This window comes from Panicum hallii, chromosome 2, assembly GCF_002211085.1.
Source record: "Panicum hallii strain FIL2 chromosome 2, PHallii_v3.1, whole genome shotgun sequence".
In the NCBI taxonomy this organism is placed as follows: domain Eukaryota; kingdom Viridiplantae; phylum Streptophyta; class Magnoliopsida; order Poales; family Poaceae; genus Panicum; species Panicum hallii.
Window position 1 is genome coordinate 30,423,653 of NC_038043.1, and position 23,046 is coordinate 30,446,698.

Sequence of the window (23,046 nt, forward strand, 5' to 3'; positions counted from 1 at the left end):
CCGAGCATGCTACAACTGCCGTGAGACAGGACACTTCATTGCCAATTGCCCATATGCCAATAACAAGCCGGCGGCACCAGCCCTCTCCAACTCAGTGAATGGACCAAGGCCAGCCTTATCAGGAGCCAATCATGTACCCGTCCGCAATAACAATACCGGCAACAACAACCAGCAGATGGGACCGCCCCAGCAGTCCTTCGGACGAGCCCGCATCAACCACATCAACGCCCAGGAGGCTCAGGACGCTCAGGGCGTAGTGCTCGGTGAGTTCCTAGTCAGCTCAGTTTTGGCAACAATATTGTTTGATTCCGGAGCATCACACTCATTCGTATCCTCAAGTTTTGTGGAAAAACACAATATACCTACAGTGCTACTTAAGACACCCCTATTAACCCGAACGCCCGGAGGTGACATTAAGTGCCGGCTGGGTTGTTCCAGGGTAAGGATCATCTTAAGTGGGGTAGAGTTCCTAGCAGACCTAGTAGTACTTAAGTCTAAAGGCATAGATGTGATCCTTGGAATGGATTGGTTAAGCCTGCACAATGGCCTTATAAGTTGTGCTGATAAGGTGGTACACCTAACCAACCCAGAAGGAGTGCAAGTAACCTGCCACACTCGGGGAAGTGGACCGGATCCAATGGTTTTTAGCATGGAAGCTAAACTTTTGGAAGAAGTTCCAGTAGTAAAAGAATACTTAGATGTTTTTCCAGAAGAACTCCCGGGGATGCCGCCAGATAGGGATATAGAATTTGTCATTGACCTTGTCCCTGGAACCTCTCCTATAGCTAAGAGGCCCTATAGGATGGCAGCTTCAGAATTGGCAGAACTAAAGAGACAACTAGAAGAGTTACAACAAAGTGGTTTTATTAGACCAAGCTCATCACCATGGGGAGCCCCGGTCTTGTTTGTCAAGAAGAAGGACGGAAGCATGAGGATGTGCGTGGATTACCGCGCACTAAATGATGTCACCATCAAGAACAAATACCCCCTTCCCAGAATTGATGACCTCTTTGATCAGTTGAAGGGAGCCAAGTATTTCTCCAAGATAGACCTAAGGTCGGGATATCACCAGCTCAAGATTAAGGAAAGTGATATTCCAAAGACGGCCTTCGTCACCCGCTATGGGCAATATGAGTTTACCGTGATGTCCTTTGGGCTCACCAATGCGCCCGCTTACTTCATGAACCTCATGAATAAGGTGTTTATGGAAGAGTTAGATAAGTTTGTCGTAGTTTTCATTGACGACATACTTATTTACTCCAAGAGTGTCGACGAACATGAGCAGCACCTACGAGTGGTTCTAGAAAGGTTGAGAGCGCACAAGCTCTATGCCAAGTTCAGCAAGTGTGAATTTTGGCTTGAGAAAGTAGCGTTTCTTGGTCACATCTTGACCGCGGAAGGAGTATCAGTGGACCCCGAAAAAGTTGAAGCGGTCTTCAATTGGCAGCAGCCAACCAATGTTAGTGAAATCAGGAGTTTTCTCGGTTTAGCCGGATACTACCGGAGATTTATTGAGGGATTCTCCAAGATAGCCCGCCCCATGACAGAGCTACTCAGGAAAGAGAAGAAGTTCACCTGGACCGAGCCATGTGAGAAAAGCTTCCAGGAATTAAAGAGGAGACTAACAACCGCCCCGGTACTAACCTTGCCAGACATCCAACGGGACTTTATCATTTATTGTGATGCATCCCGTCAAGGATTAGGATGTGTCCTCATGCAAGGAGGGAAAGTAGTGTCATACGCTTCCCGACAACTCAAGCCTCATGAGCAAAATTACCCGACCCATGATTTGGAATTGGCAGCCGTAGTACATGCCCTCAAGATTTGGAGACACTATCTGATTGGGAATAGGTGTGAGGTCTACACAGACCATAAGAGCTTAAAATACATCTTCACCCAGCCAGAATTAAACTTAAGGCAAAGAAGGTGGTTAGAACTAGTTAAGGATTATGATGTGGTAATTCATTACCATCCTGGCAAAGCAAACGTGGTAGCGGATGCCTTAAGCCGAAAACCTTATGGACCTAAGAATACCCACCTTCAAGAAGAGATGGCACAATTAAATGTGCACATCGTCCCCCAGGGTTCCAGACACAAGTTGAGTGTTCAACCTACTTTGGAGGATCAGATCAGAAAGGCCCAAGGTTCGGATAAGGACTTGATGAGAATCCGCATGCATACGGGAGAAAACAAGGCACCGGATTTCAGAGTGGATGACAAAGGAACCTTATGGTACAAGGATAGAATTTGCGTACCTAAGGAAGGAGAGTTCCGACAGACTATTATGGACGAGGCCCACAACTCAGCATATTCCATCCACCCAGGATCCACCAAGATGTATGTAGATATAAGGCAAAAGTATTGGTGGAGTGGAATGAAAGCAGATATCGCAAGATTCGTCGCCCATTGTGATAATTGTCAAAGGATCAAGGCTGAACATCAGAGACCAGCAGGATTGCTGCAACCTTTGCCCATCCCGGTTTGGAAATGGGATGAGATAGGAATGGATTTTGTAGTGGGTTTACCCAAGACACAGAAAGGACATGACTCCATATGGGTGATAGTGGACCGGCTCACCAAAGTCACTCACTTCCTACCCGTACGGACCAATTATGGTGGTGAAAAGCTAGCCCGACTCTATGTGGACAACATAGTGAAGCTGCATGGTGTGCCTAGCAAAATTGTTTCTGATAGAGGAACCCAATTCACCTCTAGGTTTTGGAAAAGTTTGCACAAGGCCATGGGCACCAAGTTGGACTTCAGTTCAGCTTATCACCCGCAGACCGACGGTCAAACAGAAAGGGTGAACCAGATTATGGAGGATATGCTAAGAGCATGTGTCCTTACTTATGGCAAGGATTGGGAACAAAGTTTACCGTACGCTGAGTTTTCGTACAACAATGGTTATCAAGCAAGCTTGGGCATGTCACCATTTGAAGCTCTCTATGGGAGAAAGTGCAGGACCCCCCTGATGTGGTCAGAAGTTGGAGAGCGTGCCCTAGTTGGACCCGCACTCATAAAAGAAGCGGAAGAAAGAGTGGCCGAAATTAGAGAGAAACTGAAGGCCGCCCAATCCCGACAGAAGAGTTACTCGGACAAGAAGAGACGAGAAGTAAGCTTCAATCCAGGAGACTTTGTCTATCTCAAGGTTTCACCTATTCGAGGGACTCGAAGATTTCAGGTACATGGGAAACTAGCCCCTCGGTACATTGGACCGTACCAAGTACTGAAGAGAATTGGAGCTGTAGCATACCGTCTAGAACTACCAGAAGGAATGTCTGACATACACCCAGTATTCCATGTATCCCAACTGAGAAGATGCCTGAGGGTACCTGAAGCGTCCCCTCATCCGAGGAGACTTAAATGTGATATACAAATCAGTCCCAGGAGGCTGATACACATTTATTACATCAGATGGTACATTACCGTACAAACCTCCGAGGAGGCGGGCACTCGATACAGACGATAACTAGTAATAAAATAGCTATAGTAATACACCAAAGCGTGACCCACGCGGGATCCAACTCGGGCTCAGAGTAACACGCTAGCAGAAGCATCTTGCGGAGGGCCAACACCACAGGCAGAGTTGGGCGCGGACACAACCCTTATTCGTCGTTTCCGATCACGTAGTCCGGGTCTTCCTCTGAGAAAACCACATATATATATAGGGTGAGTACAAAGGTACTCAACAAGTCCAACCACACCCGCGGAGGGGGGGGGGTGATAACAGAGATCATACAGGTTATATCAAGGGTGGGGTTAGGGTTTATTTGCGATAAAGCAAGATTTTACACATGCAAGGGTTTATTTAATAAAAGCACTTTCCCAAAACATTTTTATAGTAATCGAATCTTAAGTAGTGTTGATCCTGCACGAAGGATCCAAGTTTTAGTGTCATCGGACTCGGCGTCCACAGTAGCTTACTGCACAACTGCCGAGTACTTGCAAAACAACATATGCCACAAAACCAATCATCCCGAAACATCCATTGAAGTGACCATGCCGTAACGCGCCCAATACCGTGGACACGGCTATTCGAATAGATTTTTACACTCTGCAGAGGTTGTACACTTTACCCACAAGTAGGGTACCGCGCTACGAACACCTTAATGTCGCGGCGGATCCTAACAAAGCCATTACCCACCTTAGCTGAATCTAACTAGCCAACACGGAAGCTACCATGGGGTTAATGACCCATCCATGAAGTCATAACCGGAATATCACTCACACAGATTGTATCCCTTCTCCATGGTCTCCCGTTACTCACCCGCTCTCCTTTTTGGCTAGTAGAACAACTAGTGGGGTTTATGCTAAGCCGTTGCCCACACAACGGTCGAGTGGTTGTACGATAAAAGAGTTAGGCAAGATGACACCCCAGTTCATCCTTATACCGACCAGACGGACATCTCCTGACCATGCTCAACCACAAAGGTACAAGCACGCAAGCGGCATTTCGCACCGAAAACGCCGTCCATCCCGCCAGGATAAGCCTTTCTTTTTATTTCCCCGAAATCCCATTTTGATCTTCTATAACACTCGTACCCTTATTCTTAGTAAAGCGCTTATAATCATGGTTTACAATATAATGAGAGGAATACTAGGTAGCGAGTATCCCTGACATGTAGTTTACGCCTAACCAAGCAAATCTTAGGTCATCGGGGTAGGGTTATAGCAATCAAGGGGTGGCTATCCAACCAGGTCTTGCGATAAACAATGCATTTTACAAAACAGGACAATAGGTTGTATTTATAAATCTAGGATAAGAATGCATCAAAGGATGGGATTGGACTTGCCATTCACAAAGCCTTCCGGGAAGTCCTGATCGAGGTACTGTCCTTTAGGCTCGGTGCTGTGCTGCGCGTGCAGGGGAGCGAAGGAAGGAGCAGGAAGGGAGAAAAGAGAAAGGGAGAAAGAAGAAGGGGGAAAGAGAGAAGTAGGGGAGAAAAAAAAAGAAGGAGGGGGGGAGGGTCCTGCGTCGGCGGGATTCGCGGCGAGGTCGCGAGCGTGCGACGCGACGCGCGAGGGGAAAGAGCTGCGTCGGCGGGATTCGCGGCGACGGTCGCGAGTGCGGAGTTGAGCACGCGGCACGTCGCGGGGGTCGAGGAAAAGAGAAAGGCTGGCGGTCAATGTCGGATGTCAGACGGCGAAAGGTCGAGGGATGTTTTGGGCGGTAAGGGTTTAGGAACGATCCGAGCTTGATGACGGAAAAGTTTTGAAAATTATTTTTAGCGAGTGATTTGTACTGTAATTTAGACAGGGTAAAAAAAAAACGCGGGCGTTACAAACCTACCCCACTTAAAATGAATCTCGTCCTCGAGATTCGGCGGGTTCCTAAATAGATGGGGAAACTCTTTCTTAAGGGCATCTTCGCGTTCCCATGTGGCTTCTTCTATTCCATGTCTGCTCCACTGAACTCTGCAAATCCGTATTTCGGAGTTTCTTGTTTTCTTTATGACCGTGTCCAAAATCTTGATAGGCACCTCCTGGTACTGAAGATCTGTTTGTAAAACTATCTCTTCTTCCGGCACCCGTTCCCTCTCGGGCACCCTCAGGCATCTTCTCAGTTGGGATACATGGAATACTGGGTGTATGTCAGACATCCCTTCCGGTAGTTCTAGACGGTATGCTACAGCTCCAATTCTCTTCAGTATTTGGTACGGTCCAATGTACCGAGGGGCTAGTTTCCCATGTATTTGAAATCTTCGAGTCCCTCGAATAGGTGAAACTTTGAGATAGACGAAGTCTCCTGGACTGAAGCTTACTTCTCATCTTTTCTTGTCTGAGTAACTCTTCTGTCGGGATTGGGCGGCCTTTAGTTTCTCTCTAATTTCGGCCACTCTTTCTTCCGCTTCTTTTATGAATGCGGGTCCAACCAGGGCACGCTCTCCGACTTCTGACCACATCAGGGGGGTCCTACACTTTCTCCCATAAAGAGCTTCAAATGGTGACATGCCCAAGCTTGCTTGATAACCATTGTTGTACGAAAACTCAGCGTACGGTAAACTTTGTTCCCAATCCTTGCCATAAGTAAGGACACATGCTCTCAGCATATCTTCCATAATTTGGTTCACCCTTTCTGTTTGACCGTCGGTCTGCGGGTGATAAGCTGAACTGAAGTCCAACTTGGTGCCCATGGCCTTATGCAAACTTTTCCAAAACCTGGAAGTGAATTGGGTCCCTCTATCAGAAACGATTCTGCTAGGCACGCCATGCAGCTTCACTATGTTATCCACATAGAGCCGTGCAAGCTTTTCTCCACCATAATTGGTCCGTACGGGTAGGAAGTGAGCGACTTTGGTGAGCCGGTCCACTATCACCCATATGGAGTCATGTCCTTTCTGCGTCTTGGGTAAACCCACTACAAAATCCATTCCTATCTCATCCCATTTCCAAACCGGGATGGGTAAGGGTTGTAGCAATCCTGCTGGCTTCTGATGTTCAGCCTTGATCCTTTGACAAGTATCACAATGGGCGACGAATCTTGCAATATCTGCTTTCATTCCACTCCACCAATACTTTTGCCTTATATCTACATACATCTTGGTGGATCCTGGGTGGATGGAATATGCTGAGTTGTGGGCCTCGTCCATAATAGTCTGTCGGGACTTTCCTTCCTTAGGTACGCAAATTCTATCCTTGTACCATAAGGTTCCTTTGTCATCCACTCTGAAATCCGGTGCCTTGTTTTCCCCCGTATGCATGCGGATTCTCATCAAGTCCTTATCTGAACTTTGGGCCTTTCTAATCTGGTCCTCCAAAGTAGGTTGAACACTCAACTTGTGACTGGAGCCCTGGGGGACGATGTGCACATTTAATTGTGCCATCTCTCCTTGAAGGTGGGCATTCTTAGGTCCATAAGATCTTCGGCTTAGGGCATCTGCTACCACGTTTGCTTTGCCAGGATGGTAATGAATTACCACATTATAATCTTTAACTAGTTCTAACCACCTTCTTTGCCTTAAGTTCAATTCTGGCTGGGTGAAGATGTATTTCAAGCTTTTATGGTCCGTGTAGATCTCACACCTATTCCCAATCAGATAGTGCCTCCAAATCTTGAGGGCATGTACAACGGCTGCCAATTCCAAGTCGTGGGTCGGGTAATTTTGCTCATGAGGCTTGAGTTGTCGGGAAGCGTATGACACTACTTTCCCTCCTTGCATGAGGACACATCCTAATCCTTGACGGGATGCATCACAATAAATGATAAAGTCCCGTTGGATGTCTGGCAAGGTTAGTACCGGGGCGGTTGTTAGTCTTCTCTTTAAATCCTGGAAGCTTTTCTCACATGGCTTGGTCCAGGTGAACTTCTTCTCTTTCCTGAGTAGCTCTGTCATGGGTCGGGCTATCTTGGAGAATCCCTCAATAAATCTCCGGTAGTATCCGGCTAAACCGAGAAAACTCCTGATTTCACTAACATTGGTTGGCTGCTGCCAATTGGAGACCGCTTCGACTTTCTCGGGATCCACTGCTACTCCTTCTGCGGTCAAGATATGACCGAGAAATGCTACTTTCTCAAGCCAAAATTCACACTTGCTGAACTTGGCATAGAGCTTGTGCGCTCTCAACCTTTCTAGAACCACTCGTAGGTGCTGCTCATGTTCATCGACACTCTTGGAGTAAATAAGTATGTCGTCAATGAAAACTATGACAAACTTATCTAACTCTTCCATAAACACCTTATTCATGAGGTTCATGAAGTAAGCGGGTGCATTGGTGAGCCCAAAGGACATCACGGTAAACTCATATTGCCCATAGCGGGTGACGAAAGCCGTCTTTGGAATATCACTTTCCTTAATCTTGAGCTGGTGATATCCCGACCTTAGGTCTATCTTGGAGAAATACTTGGCTCCCTTCAACTGATCAAAGAGGTCATCAATCCTGGGAAGGGGGTATTTGTTCTTGATGGTGACTTCATTCAGTGCGCGGTAATCCACGCACATCCTCATGCTTCCGTCCTTCTTCTTGACAAACAAGACCGGAGCTCCCCACGGTGATGAGCTCGGCCTAATGAACCCACTTTGTTGTAACTCTTCCAGTTGTTTCTTTAGTTCTGCCAATTCAGAGGCTGCCATCCTATAGGGTCTCTTAGCTATAGGAGAGGTTCCAGGGACAAGGTCAATGACAAACTCTATATCCCTATCTGGCGGCATCCCTGGGAGTTCTTCCGGAAAAACGTCTGAGTATTCATTTATTACTGGAACTTCTTCCAAAAGTTTAGCTTCCATGCTAAAAACCATTGGATCCGGTCCACTTCCCCGAGTATGGCAGGTTACTTGCACTCCTTCTGGGTTGGTTAGGTGTACCACCTTGTCAGCACAACTTATAAGGCCATTATGCAGGCTTAACCAATCCATTCCAAGGATCACATCTATGCCTTTAGACTTAAGTACTACTAGGTCTGCTAGGAACTCTACCCCACTTAAGATGATCCTTACCCTAGAACAACCCAGCCGGCACTTAATGTCACCTCCGGGCGTTCGGGTTAATAGGGGTGTCTTAAGTAGCACTGTAGGTATATTGTGTTTTTCCACAAAACTTGAGGATACGAATGAATGCGATGCTCCGGAATCAAACAATATTGTTGCCAAAACTGAGCTGACTAGGAACTCACCGAGCACTACGCCCTGAGCGTCCTGAGCCTCCTGGGTGTTGATGTGGTTGATGCGGGCTCGTCCGAAGGACTGCTGGGGTGGTCCCATCTGCTGGTTGTTGTTGCCGGTATTGTTATTGCGGATGGGTACATGATTGGCTCCTGATAAGGCTGGCCTTGGTCCATTCACTGAGTTGGAGAGGGCTGGTGCTGCCGGCTTGTTATTGGCATATGGGCAATTGGCAATGAAGTGTCCTGTCTCACGGCAGTTGTAGCATGCTCGGGGATTGCTGCTGGCAGTAACTTGGCTTGTATTACTCTGTGGGACCTTCATGGTGCTCTGGCTCTTGAACTGTCTTTGCTGGGTGTTGGGGGCTTGAGAGCCAGTGGCTTATGGCTGGGTCCTATACTGCATAGGGGCTTGGGACTTGGTCACTAGAGGGCCAAAGTGCCTTGGTTTCTGGAAACGGTCCTGCTGACGAGCTTTGGCTTCTAGGAACTTACGCTTATTGTCTCTCTTTTCCTCTGCCATGGCTCTTTCAGTGATGATAGCCATATTCATCAGTGTGTTGAAGTCTGGGTAGATGCATGGGGAAAGCAGCTTCTTAAGTTCGGTATTTAAACCCTTTCTGAACATATCCTGCTTCTTTTCATCCTTGTCTACTTCCTCCGGTGCATAGCGGGCTAGTTCTATGAACTGGTATGTGTACTCTTCAACCGACTTGTTGCCTTGCTGCAGCTCACGGAACTCATCTGCCTTGCGCTTCATGGTGGCTGCTGGGATGTGATAGCGACGGAATTCATCCACAAACTCGTTCCAAGTAATAGTGGAGGCATCCTGCGCAGCTGCACAGTAGTTTTCCCACCAAGCTAAAGCAGTTCCAGTGAGCTGGTGAGCAGCTAAACGGACCTTGTCACGGTCTCCATGCTCAAATGGTTCAAGTTTCCTCTTGATAACGAGCAGCCAGTCGTCTGCGTCCAAGGGGTTGTAGGAGCCTGCAAAGGTGGGTGGCTTGGTCCTCAGAAAGGCTGTCAGTTTGTCATTTGCATTCTGCTCACGGGGTCTTGGGTTGGTGACGACATTGGTCAAGGCTTCCAGTAAGAGGTTCTGGTTGTTCAATACTTGCACCAGGTCAATGGCCGGTGGGGGTGGGGCATGTTGTGCTCCTACTTGGCTTCCTCCCCCCTGCTGGCTTACTTCCTGATCTTCTTGATCTCCCTGGTCGGGGGTTTGTCCTCGCATACCCTGTTGCCCCTCCGCACTTGGAGTGGCATGTGCCTGCCTTTGGAAGGTCCTTATGTTACGCCTGGTGGCCGTCTGTGGATTGGGCAAAAACCTTATGAGACTTAGTTTTGGAATTTAGTGATATTTTATTTTTGAAAAGGCAGACTCCATCTACTACCGGCAATCACACAGACCAACAAGCAACAAGTGCAGATAGTTACTTTATTACTCTGGGGTACAACACTTGGGAGGGTACAGCTAGAATACGCACTATACGATCGGGTACAAAGGGCACAACAGATGGGCGGCACAACTCTAAGCTCGGGGCCGGGACGGCTTCTTCCCTGGGGCACCTCTAAGGCATATTACTCACGGGGCGAGTCGTCTTCTGGGGCGGAGTGCACTTCCAGTGGAATGAGTAACTCCTCCTCGTCGTCCTCGAGGATCCCATTTTCTCGGGGCTGTTCGACAGCTCCTCCTTCTACAGCTGCAGCTGTCCTTTCGGTACCTTCGGGTGGGGCTTGCGGGGTCCTAAAAAGTCCTCCCCATCCTGCGATGGGTGTTCCAATTAGGACTTGGGTCTCCCCGATTGCCGGGACGGGCGTTCCGCCGTTGGTCCACTCTTGCATGCGCCGATCCTGGATCTGCCTGAGGCTTTCCTGAGCGACGGCTTCGCTACTTATAGCAGCCGCGGTCCTTGCTTCGGCTTGAGCCACCCGGATTTGGTGCATCCTCACTGCAAGCTCAGCTTGTTCAGCCCGGTGGGTTTGCTCCCTTAAAATTTGGGCTTGCTCGTCAAAGAGCTTGTCCAGGGAGACGAGGTATGCGACCACATGGTACAAAAGGTCTTCGTGTTGGCGGCGCCGTTCCAGGTTCCTCATGCGGGCCTGCCAGACTTGCGTCCTGATGACCGGAGGAAAGAGCCTCATTGGTGTGGGAATGAGGTGCTCTTCGAAGATCCGGCACAGGTAACGGAGAGCTTTCCTGATGGCCAAGGGATAGGCATCCTGATGTTGGAATCCCGTGGTAGTCACTCCCCATGGTTCGATGTCGGGGTGGCGGGTGCTTCTGGCGATGGAGAGAACCACCCTACAGCGACGAGTACCGAGGTATTCGTACTCCCTGCTGTAGTACCTTGGGCGCTCGGTAATGCCGAGGCGCTCCAGAGAGTTGATCAAAAGGCGGGGAAAACCAGGTTCCTCATGGCAAACGCCCTGGGTCCACCCATTCTCAGCCATCTGAAAACAAGGACAGGGTAAACAATCTGGCATAGGTGCAAAGAGAGTAGATAATATTTATTATTACAACAGGGGTGGTACAGTTTTCATGGATACGTGGTCATTAGGGTAAGGTTCTAGCTCGGAACGCTAATCCTATCATGGGAGCTCTTCCTCGATTATGATAGGGCGCTTTTTTATTGGGAGGCTTCGATCTTCGGTCTGTGTGCCTTTATCCCAGTGGGTTTCCATGGGTTCTTCTTCTTCTTCTTCTTCCTCTATCCATCCACCTATTCCGTTGCGGTTCTCGTATTCTTGCATCTGGGCTTGGAGGGCGGCTAAGGAATACTCGGCGCTGGCGGCCCTTGCCCGTTGTTCCTCCAGCTCCTGGGTTAACTTTTCAATCCCGTGGATTAGCTCCCTCAGTTGGGCCGTCTGTTCGCGGTAGAGTGCATCCAAGCCGGTAAGGTAGATGGATAGGTGGGAAACCGTATCTTCTAAATCTTCTTCTTCTCGTCCAAGCCCCCTTACCCGGGCAATCCAAGTGCGTCCCCTTCTCTCAGCGGGTGGGAAAAATCCCATAGGGGTCCGTTGAAGGTGGTGCCTGTAAAGCACACGCAGCCGTCGCAGGGCTTTACGGGCGGCCCTTCGGTAGGCGTCGGGGAAGCGGAAACCAACGGTGGAGATGAACCAAGGGTCCACATCAGGGTAGCGGGTGCTTCTCTCCACAAAAATCATAATGTCGCACCAAAGGGTGCCTCCGGAGATGTATTCACGGTAGGCATACTCTGGTGGTTCCATAACCCCAACGCGTTCCAGGCTGAGCAATAATAATTTAGGAAGGCCGGGCTCTGCGTGGCAGATTCCGTTGACCCATCCATTGTCAGCCATCTGGAACAGGGCAGAAAAACCAGTGGTGAGTGTCTGTGCAGAAAGATATCTAAATCAAAACAAGTACTAGGGTTTAAAAGGGGTTCCGCTCTTAGGGTCACGTCCTACGGCCAACCTACGGCTCTGATACCACCTGAAGCGTCCCCTCATCCGAGGAGACTTAAATGTGATATACAAATCAGTCCCAGGAGGCTGATACACATTTATTACATCAGATGGTACATTACCGTACAAACCTCCGAGGAGGCGGGCACTCGATACAGACGATAACTAGTAATAAAATAGCTATAGTAATACACCAAAGCGTGACCCACGCGGGATCCAACTCGGGCTCAGAGTAACACGCTAGCAGAAGCATCTTGCGGAGGGCCAACACCACAGGCAGAGTTGGGCGCGGACACAACCCTTATTCGTCGTTTCCGATCACGTAGTCCGGGTCTTCCTCTGAGAAAACCACATATATATATAGGGTGAGTACAAAGGTACTCAACAAGTCCAACCACACCCGCGGAGGGGGGGGGTGATAACAGAGATCATGCAGGTTATATCAAGGGTGGGGTTAGGGTTTATTTGCGATAAAGCAAGATTTTACACATGCAAGGGTTTATTTAATAAAAGCACTTTCTCAAAACATTTTTATAGTAATCGAATCTTAAGTAGTGTTGATCCTGCACGAAGGATCCAAGTTTTAGTGTCATCGGACTCGGCGTCCACAGTAGCTTACTGCACAACTGCCGAGTACTTGCAAAACAACCTATGCCACAAAACCAATCATCCCGAAACATCCATTGAAGTGACCATGCCGTAACGCGCCCAATACCATGGACACGGCTATTTGAATAGATTTTTACACTCTGCAGAGGTTGTACACTTTACCCACAAGTAGGGTACCGCGCTACGAACACCTTAATGTCGCGGCGGATCCTAACAAAGCCATTACCCACCTTAGCTGAATCTAACTAGCCAACACGGAAGCTACCATGGGGTTAATGACCCATCCATGAAGTCATAATCGGAATATCACTCACACAGATTGTATGCCTTCTCCATGGTCTCCCGTTACTCACCCGCTCTCCTTTTTGGCTAGTAGAACAACTAGTGGGGTTTATGCTAAGCCGTTGCCCACACAACGGTCGAGTGGTTGTACGATAAAAGAGTTAGGCAAGATGACACCCCAGTTCATCCTTATACTGACCAGACGGACATCTCCTGACCATGCTCAACCACAAAGGTACAAGCACGCAAGCGGCATTTCGCACCGAAAACGCCGTCCATCCCGCCAGGTTAAGCCTTTCTTTTTATTTCCCCGAAATCCCATTTTGATCTTCTATAACACTCGTACCCTTATTCTTAGTAAAGCGCTTATAATCATGGTTTACAATATAATGAGAGGAATAATAGGTAGCGAGTATCCCTGACATGTAGTTTACGCCTAACCGAGCAAATCTTAGGTCATCGGGGTAGGGTTATAGCAATCAAGGGGTGGCTATCCAACCAGGTCTTGCGATAAACAATGCATTTTACAAAACAGGACAATAGGTTGTATTTATAAATCTAGGATAAGAATGCATCAAAGGATGGGATTGGACTTGCCATTCACAAAGCCTTCCGGGAACTCCTGATCGAGGTACTGTCCTTTAGGTTCGGGCTCACGGCACTGGTTCTCGGACTCTTGCTCGTAGTACTGCTCGTCGACTGGTTCTCCCTCGGTCACCTCGTGATCTACGGTGCACACGAACAAATATTCCATAAGGAAAAAGAATTAAAGGTTCCATTCACAAGCCCGAATCAGGAATAACTTAAGAAACTATGGTAGAAGGAAGATTTCCGGGGGATTTCTTGATGGCAAGGCCGTCATTATGCTAGAAATGCCGTGGTAAAGTTTCAGGGCAAACGGGGGATTTTTGGCGCATAAAATAATAGGCCGAACGGAGTTTTAGGGAAGGAATAAGGGTCCAAGGACCTATTTGTAATTACTGTTGGGAGGGGAGGGCTTGATTGGAATTTCCAGGAATACCTAGGGTACTCTAAAAAGGGTCAGGGACTTATTCGTAATTATTTTGTGTAGTGGAGGGGTTCATTTCTCAAATAGAATGAGCAGGGGGGTTTATTTGTAAAGAGGGGGTAAAAAGGGGGGTGGGCTCTTAAGGGAATAGGCAAAAGGGGCAGGGGGTTCAGGGCAAAAGTGCCCTTCTTCCTCCTCCCGTTACCAGAGACAGGGGAGGAGATGGGGGCCGGCGGCGCCACCAATCCCGGCGGCCCTAGGGCACGGCGGCGCCCGGGGACGGGGCTACACGGAGAGGGGAGTGAGGGGGATCCATTCCCCCACTCACTTTGTGTCGGGGCGGCGTGGGGCGTGCTGCCCACGAGGGCCAGGGGCGGCGGGCGGAGGTCCTGGCGGCGGCGGTGGAGCAAGGCCGGGGAGGGGCTGGGGGTTGCGGGGGAAGCTTGTGGTGGTGGGGAGGCGCGTCGTGGGGGGGTATTTGTAGGCCGGCGAGGGCTGGAAGGAGGGGGGCGCGGTGGAGGTCGGTGGCGGCCAGTAATGGCAGTGGGGGCAGGGTCGCCGCTGCGCAGGGCGGCCGGTGGCGCTGGTCGTCGCTGCGCAGGGCGGGGGTTGGCGCGTAGCGGGGAGGGACGGCCTGGGGGCGTGCGGCGCAGGGGCAAGCGGCCAGTGGCGCGACGACGCGCGGCAGCCGGCTCTGCTCGGTGACGTGACAGGCAGGGGCAACGCGAGCGCCAAGACGGCACGGCGGGGTACGGCGTGCGCAGAGGAGGGGCCTGGTTAGGCCGTCCCTGTGGCGTCGTCAATGGAGAGAGGGTGGTGGTGGTGGTGGTGACCGACGCCGAGCTCTGCTCGGTGCTGTGCTGCGCGTGCAGGGGAGCGAAGGAAGGAGCAGGAAGGGAGAAAAGAGAAAGGGAGAAAGAAGAAGGGGGAAAGAGAGAAGTAGGGGAGAAAAAAAAAGAAGGAGGGGGGGAGGGTCCTGCGTCGGCGGGATTCGCGGCGAGGTCGCGAGCGTGCGACGTGACGCGCGAGGGGAAAGAGCTGCGTCGGCGGGATTCGCGGCGACGGTCGCGAGTGCGGAGTTGAGCACGCGGCACGTCGCGGGGGTCGAGGAAAAGAGAAAGGCTGGCGGTCAATGTCGGATGTCAGACGGCGAAAGGTCGAGGGATGTTTTGGGCGGTAAGGGTTTAGGAACGATCCGAGCTTGATGACGGAAAAGTTTTGAAAATTATTTTTAGCGAGTGATTTGTACTGTAATTTAGACAGGGTAAAAAAAAAACGCGGGCGTTACAGTACCCGAAAGAGAACGGGTGCCGGAAGAAGAGATAGTTTTACAAACAGATCTTCAGTACCAGGAGGTGCCTATCAAGATTTTGGACACGGTCATAAAGAGAACAAGAAACTCCGAAATACAGATTTGCAGAGTTCAGTGGAGCAGACATGGAGTAGAAGAAGCCACATGGGAACGCGAAGATACCCTTAAGAAAGAGTTTCCCCATCTATTTAGGAACCAGCCGAATCTCGAGGACGAGATTCATTTTAAGTGGGGTAGGTTTGTAACGCCCGCGTTTTTACCTTATCTAAATTATAGCACAAATCGCTCGCTAGAAAATATTCTTTCGACAAGCTCGGATCAATCCTAAACCCTTACCGTCCGAACCCCTAATCGTCCAAAACATCTCTCGACCTTTCGCCGCCTGACACCCGGATTTGACCGCCATCCTTTTTCTTTTCCTCGACCCCCGCGACGTGCCGCGTGCTCAACCCCGCACTCGCGACCGTCACCGCGAATCCCGCCGACGCTTCTTCCCCCCCCCCCGCGTGCTCGACCTCGACCTCGCGCTCGCGACCGCCGCCGTAAAATCCGCCGACGCTCCCCCCCTCCTTTTCTCTTTTTCCTCTACCCCTTTTTCCTTTTCCTTTTCCTTTCTCCTTTCTCTGTTCCTGCTTCCTGCTCCCCTCGCTCCCCTGCATACGCAGCACGGCACCGAGCAGAGAGCTCAACGCCGGCCACCACCACCGCCCCCTTCCTTTGACGTCTCCACAGGAGCTGCCTAACCCGGCCCTCCTCTGCGCACGCCGTACCCCCTTGCCGTCTTGGCGCTCGCGCTGCCCCTGCGTGCTGCGACGCCGAGCAGTGCCGGCCGCCGCGCGTCGCCTCGCCACGGGCCACCTCCCCCTGCGCCGCACGCCCCCGGGCTGCCCTTCCCCGCTACGCGCCACCACCCCGCCCTGCGCAGCGACGACCAGCGCCACCGGCCGCCCTGCGCAGCAGCACCCCGTACCACCGCCGCCCCACTGCCATTACTGGCCGCCACCGACCTCCACCGCGCCCCCCTCCTTCCTGCCCTCGCCGGCCTACAAATACCCTCCCGCGACGCGCCTCACCACCACCCCAACCTTCCCTGCAACCCCTAGCCCCCTCCCCTGCCTTGCTCCACAGCCGCCGCACGGCCCTCCGCCCGCCGCCCCTGGCCCTCGTGGGCAGGCCGTCTTGTGCCGTCCCAGCTCGGGGTGAGTAGTGGAATGAGTTCCCCTCGCTCCCCTCTCCGTGTAACCCTGCCCCCGGCCGCCGCCGTGCCCTAGGGCCGCCGGATTTGGTGGCGCCGCCGGCCCCTGTTCCCCCTCCTCTGTTCTGGTAACGAGAGGAAGAAGAAGGGCACAATTGCCCTGAGCCCCCTGCCCTTTTTGCCTATTCCCTTAAGAACCCCACCTCCCCTTAGACCCTTTTTCCAAATAACCCCCCTGCTCATTCTATTTAGAAAATGAACCCCTCCACTACACAAAATAATTATGGATAGGTCCCTGACCCTTTTTAGAGTACCCTAGGTATTTCCGGAAATTCCAATCAAGCCCTCCCCTCCCAACAGTAATTACGAATAGGTCCTTGGACCCTTATTCCTTCCCTAAAACTCCGTTCGGCCTATTATTTTATGCGCCAAAAATCCCCCGTTTGCCCTGAAACTTTACAACGGCATTTCTAGCATAATGACGGCCTTGCCATCAAGAAATCCCTCGAAAATCTTCCTTCTACCATAGTTTCTTAAGTTATTCCTGATTCAGGCTTGTAAATAGAACCTTTAATTCTTTTTCCTTATGGAATGTTTGTTCGTGTGCGCCGTAGATCACGAGGTGACCGAGGGAGAACCAGTCGACGAGCAGTACTGCGAGCAAGAGTCCGAGAACCAGTGCCGTGAGCCCGAACCTGAAGGACAGTACCTCGTTCAGGACTTCCCGGAAGGCTTTGTGAATGGCAAGTCCAATCCCATCCTTTGATGCATATTTATCCCAGTTTTATAAATACAACCTATTAGCCTATTTTATAAAATGCATTGTTTGATTGCAAGACATGGTTGGATAGCCACCCCTTAATTGATATGACCACTCCTTGATGGCCTAGGATTTGCTTCGCTAGACGTTACCTATCGCTAAAGATGCTTATTATCTGTCATCCCCTTGATTATATTTTAAACCATGACCACAAGCGCTTTGCCAAAAACTAAGGGCACAAAGCTTTAAAAAGATAAAATGGGATTTTGAGAAAATAAAAGAAAGGCTTAATCTGGCGAGATGGATGGCGTTTTCTGTGTGAAATGCCACTAGTGTGCTTGTACCTTTGTGGTTGAGCATGGTCGGGAGATGTCCGTCTGGTCAGTATAAGGATGAACTGGGGTGTCATCTTGCCTAACTCATTTATCGTACAACCACTCGACCGTTGTGTGGGCAACGGCTTAGCATAAACCCCACTAGTTGTTCTACTAGCCAAAAAGGAGAGCGGGTGAGTAACGGGAGACCATGGAGAAGGGATACGATCTGTGTGAGTGATATTCCGGTTATGACTTCATTGATGGGTCATTAACCCCATGGTAGCTTCCGTGTTGGCTAGTTAGATTCAGCTAAGGTGGGTAATGGCTTTGTTAGGATCCGCCGCGACATTAAGGTGTTCGTAGCGCGGTACCCTACTTGTGGGTAAAGTGTACAACCTCTGCAGAGTGTAAAAATCTATTCGAATAGCCGTGTCCACGGTATTGGGCGCGTTACAGCATGGTCACTTCAATAGATGTTTCGGGATGATTGGTTTTGTGGCATAGGTTGTTTTGAAAATACTCGGCAGTTGTGCAGTAAGCTACTGTGGACGTCGATGACACTAAAACTTGGATCCTTTGTGCAGGATCAACACTACTTAAGATTCGATTATTATAAAAAAATGTTTTGAGAAAGTGCTTTTGTTAAATAAACCCTTGCATGTGAAAAATCTTGCTTTATCGCAAATAGACCCTAATCCCACCCTTGATATAACCGTGCATGATCTCTGTTATCACCCCCTCCGCGGGTGTGGTTGGACTTGTTGAGTACCTTTGTACTCACCCTATATATATATGTGGTTTTCTCAGAGGAAGACCCGGACTACGTGATCGGAAACGACGAATAAGGGTTGTGTCCGCGCCCAACTCTGCCTGTGGTGTTGGCCCTCCGCAAGATGCTTCTGCTAGCGTGTTACTCTGAGCCCGAGCTGGATCCCACGTGGGTCACGCTTTGGTGTATTACCATAGCTATTTTATTACTAGTTATCGTCTGTATCGAGTGCCCGCCTCCTCGGAGGTTTGTACGGTAATGTACCATCTGATGTAATAAATGTGTATCAGCCTCCTGGGACTGATTTGTATATCACATTTAAGTCTCCTCGGATGAGGGGACGCTTCACATTTGGTGGTTTATCGGGACGTTACCCGACAGGCCAAGGGATTATACCGTTTGAAGCACATTGGAGCCCTCAAGAGTGGACTCGCGTACTTGAGCCGGTGTAATCCAGGTTGGTTCTGCCACAGTTTGACCCCAACGATGACGGTGGTACGACTGAAGCCTGTGCTACGCTCAAGTTGACTGTAGAGGAGGCTCCAGAAAATGAAGGACGGCCCGAGGACTAGCTACCGCTTTACATTTTCTGCTTGAATCGCTCTAGCCGAGAGGCTTGTAATAAATTCCATACTACAAATCCAATGGATTTATTTAATAATTAAACCCATGTTTGACCTTAAGCAAAGTATGACTATGATATTATGCCTGGAATGAGTTCTGTATGTGATTGCACTTGATCCAGGGACTATCACAATGATACAGGGAGTTGGATTCCTTGATTTGGGGACCCAGTTCATTTTAGGTGCTTTGTGATTGATGAGGACATGTCTCCTTTGCATACAATGCAAGGACCAATCACTAGAGCACGTGCGCGACAGTTGGATCTCCAGCTACATTCTAACCTTATCAATTGTTTTTCAAAACTTACGCTTGGTTCCATGCATGTTTTATTGATTAGGAACAATGGAGAGGACCAGCAAGGACTTGGAGAAGGCCAAGGAGTCAAGGAGGAGGAGCTAGGATGTCCACACCAAGGAGGAGTCCATGTCCAACTCGACTTCGACTCCACCTCGGATTCCATAACCTGACTTCACCAAAATTGACGCCCTGGCCACATACGGAGTCGGATTTGAACGTTCTATATATGGTTGGAACCAGAATTCCATAGAGCTTCCAATGGCACCAGTCCCACCTCAAAAATCCTTTTGAGTCAATAGGAATCGTCGACACAAATGGGCATCCAAAATCTATCAGGGTGCTATGTCACCGTCTGTTGGCCCGTTGGCCGTGTACCGTGTTGGAACCTATTAGGGTTGCGTCCAGGAGACTTGCACGCCCCTAACTCCTTTTTATTTAGTAGCCATCTCCATATTAAGATTTGGGTTTTGCTTAGATTCAATCTTTCATCAAACAGTGTCGCCGTTCATTGGTTTGTGAGACCCCATCTCGTAATCAAGTTTGTTTAATTGCATCTCCTGTTCTTGCTTGTGTTCTTGATTGCGCTTACAGGGATAAGCGTTCATGGCGTGGTCATTCATGTTACATGGGTGATAGCCAACGGGGCAGTGGTGTAGTGATTGGTTCATCAACGTCAAGTTCTCCACCAATCAAGTTCTCCACCAATCAAGTTTACTGTACCTCTCGGAAGATCGGGACTCGTCCTCCTATGAAGTGGTTGTTGTCGGTCAAAACCCACCGGCGAGCAGCGATAGACAACATGAGGAGCCGGGAGGCTCCCGGGACTGCTGGTGTGCCTCGGTCCCTCAGTCAACGGCCCAGGATCTGGCACATGACTTGGCGTCTGGGTTTGCTAGGCGTGCCACCTGACCTTGTACTTGATCAGGAAGGTGTAGATGTGGTTTCAGTTAGTTTCCGCATGCACAGACATGTTTAAACGTTAATCCGAGCCATGATCGGCTCATCGGATGATCCCCGATATCGACTGTAAAGAGCCAATTGTCTCCCAGTATCAGATCGGATCTGTATATCTAAACAAAGTGCATGTATCTGATACTAATATAAACTTGCTTTGTAATCAATAAGCTAATTCAATCTACAATGGTTAAAGCTTTCACCACATAACTGGAACATTCTATGCGTAGTTAAGCCTAATAAATACGAAAGATAATAAAATAGCAACCTAAATAGAGGCCTAAAAACCAACAGAAAGCCGATTCCCGGAACAATCCCTCTTTAGATTATATATAGCATCAACCGTATTGCCGGAACATTCAACCCGTTTGAAGGGCCTAACCATTCGGATATTAAGCCAAATCTTTGATGAACAAAGACTAACCATAACAGATTGGATCTACTAATCGAAACAGAGCAAGGTGCTGCCCTTACACCTGGGATCGGGCACAAAGATAGCTAAACGTTTACAGGTGATGAATAATGCATGGATACAGTATAAAAAGCCGATGCATCCCTATAAATGTTAAGATAACTAGTGTTACTCGCCGTCTGTAAGGATCGATGGACCAAGAGGGGGGGTGAATTGGTCCTTTTTCAAATTCTAAAACGAGGTAAAGCAACCTTAACCTATGCAAAGCTAGAAAGGCACCAATTCGCCAACCGGATAACTAAGCTACCTCCACAAGCTAGGAGAGATAAAAAAAAGGAAGTAAAGCCTAGCAAGGTAGAGCAAAGTGATGATCCCTAAGTCAAGCACATGAATAAATTGCATGAACGAAAATGCTTGAATGAAGAAATTGGACAAGAGACAACCGTTTTTTTTTCGTGGTATCGATGTGTTGGCACACACCCCTAATCCACGTTGTGACACTCACAAAGAGTCTTGTCACCTCCCAAGTCACGGAGACGAGGGCGCTCACTAAGAGTCTCCGTTCACCATCCCGGTGTGGTGGAGATCAAACCACGTACAATCTTCTTCTCCGGGCTCCCACAATCCTTGGTAAGCTCCGCGAGAAACACCTCGATCACCAAGATCGCCTAGGTGATGCCAATCACCAAGAGTAACAAGCTAAGGCCTTCACTTGAGCAAAAATCGATCACCAAGAACGGATGCACACAAGCTTCTCTCTACTCAAGTCCTTAATCTTGCTTCTTGATTGATTGAATGAACAAGTGTGTGAAATGATGAAGCTCAAAGTGGCTCTTGACTATAGTATGAGTATTTGGATGTTGCCTGGTGTCAAGAAGAGTAAAATGACCCATTGGAGGGGTATATATAGGCAGCTCACACGAATAGAGCCGTTGGAGAAAAAGCTGCCAGAAAAACTGCGTAGCGCCGGTTAATCCGACGTACCTCCAATAGTCATCGTCGGTTTAACCGGTGAATGTAAACTGCCACCTTCTGAAAACTAGCCGTTACAACTTGGCCAGATTAACCGACGTATCATCGGTTTAACCGGTGAGTGTAGTTGTCCACTGATCAACTAAAAAACCAAGTCTCTGGACAACTGCACCGACGTTAAATTCAAACATCGTCGGTTTAACCGGTGTATTGACTTGTCCAGACTCTGCTGACTTCGTTTAACCGACGTATAGAAAAGTGAGAGCGTCGGTTAAACCGGTGTTAAAGAATTTTTCTGATTTTGCCTTTTCTGATTTGAGTCTTGAATGAAATCCAAATATTCTTGAGATATGAGTTGAGAACCACTTATTTGAACTTCTAGAAACCTGAGTGACCATTGTGTGCATCCATTTTCAAATGACCATGTCCATGCTCAAGTTACTTAGCCTAAACCCCTCTTCATAGTGCGATCACTACAAAACTATAAAACCTATACTAACCTAAGTGTCCTTCTCAACCTTATGACACTTAGGACTAGAAAGATCCTTAGTCTTGACATATTATTGAGTTGAATGCCGAGATCACCTTTTTGAATAACGAAAATTAGGGGCCCCTTTTGACATATGACCAAATGAGCGATAATGATCTATTAAGCTGCACAAATTCATTAGTCACAATAATAGTTGTCATTAATCACCGAAACATACCTTGAGGGCCTAGATGCTTACAATCTCCCCCTTTTTGGTGATTGATGACAACACAAACATAGATAACGAGAGAGCGAGTAACATAAGGCCAGAATAAACACAAGCAAACTCGGAAAGGGAGAACCAAAGAGCTCAACGGCTCAAACGAAATCCATAGATATGTCTCAAAACACAGCATACTCAAGCGACAAATGTACATATCCATGAACTAACACCAAATGTGATATAATATAAAACATCAAAGTCCTGATCACGAGCTCTCTCTAACTCTACCCTCCCCTGACTCCAACTCCCTCTCCCCCTTTGGCATCAAAGCACAAAAAGGAGCGAGCTACTGATCCGGCTGACGTGGTACGGCAAGAAAACGGTCCGGGTCATCGTCGTCGTCGTCGTCGGACGGTGGATCCTCAGTGACGGACGGGAGCTGCTGGTCAGAACTGCCTGCTGGAGCTGAGCTGACTGGAGGTGTGGCTGTCGTCGAGGCTCTCGTGCTGGCACTGCCTGGAAGAGGGTCCGTGGAAGTAGTAACCGGCTCAGCAGAAGATGTATCAACATCTGAAGTAGTAAGTGCTGAAGCTGCCGGCTGTGTCGACTGCTGAAGCAAGGAACCCTCTCCACCTCCCCCTGAATGTAATGGCTGTGGTACGACTGGGAGGGCGACTGTCTGCACGGCTGAAGGAGACTCCTGGAAGAGTGAAGTCGCTGGCAGTGGTGAGAAGAAAGGACGACCCGCAGACCCAAGTAGTGCTGACATCGAGAACATGGTCTCCGGGGTCGCTGAGGTAGCTGGAGCAGTAGA